This window comes from Euprymna scolopes, chromosome 3 (genome assembly GCF_053919585.1).
Source record: "Euprymna scolopes isolate OS-2025 chromosome 3, ASM5391958v1, whole genome shotgun sequence".
Lineage (NCBI taxonomy): Eukaryota > Metazoa > Mollusca > Cephalopoda > Sepiida > Sepiolidae > Euprymna > Euprymna scolopes.
In genome coordinates, this window is record NC_136484.1 from 30,638,174 (window position 1) to 30,638,783 (window position 610).

General features: G+C 37.4%; 1 pseudogene; it reads left to right on the forward strand.

Moving 5' to 3' along the window:
* Window positions 1–215: 215 nt before the first annotated feature.
* LOC145265644 (5S ribosomal RNA) lies at window positions 216–333 on the forward strand (annotated as a pseudogene).
* The last annotated feature ends 277 nt before the right edge of the window (window positions 334–610 follow it).

Below are 610 nucleotides of genomic sequence, written 5' to 3' on the forward strand. Positions count from 1 at the left end.
TAATAGTAACTGGTAGAGGTGCACGTAAAAAGTTGTGCTTACTTATAATTCTAAACTGCTGAAAGTGACAGGGAAAAATAGTTCTATTATATTATGCTAGAGAAGAAATATACAATTCGGTTAATATTTTTTTATATCTTTATACTGCTGTTCATATGCTTCCAAATACAAGCACGGCTACATCTTCACTCTCTTCTCTCATTCTCTCTTTTAATGTATACGGTATAATAATGTTGACTCACCGGTTCCCGTCAGGTCACCGAAGTTAAGCAACATTGAACCTGGTTAGTACTAAAATGGGTGACCATTTGGGTATTCCAGGTGCTGTATGTGCTCTCCGCTTATCTCGGCATTGTTTCTTACATGGGGTATCCATTGTCTTTCGAGACTGAACGGAAGCTTCTATACTGCTAGAACTTATCAACTTTAGCTAAATTCATATTATTAGCCTTTCCTCTCACTGTTTAAAATATTCAGGTAAAGATTCAGAGGATTTTGGAGTACATTGTGCTCTCATAATCGACCTCTCTCTCTCTCTCTCTCTCCCTCCCTTTCTCTCTTTTCCCCCTCTCCTTTCATTCTCTCTTGTAATTTTTTTTACTGGAAATCG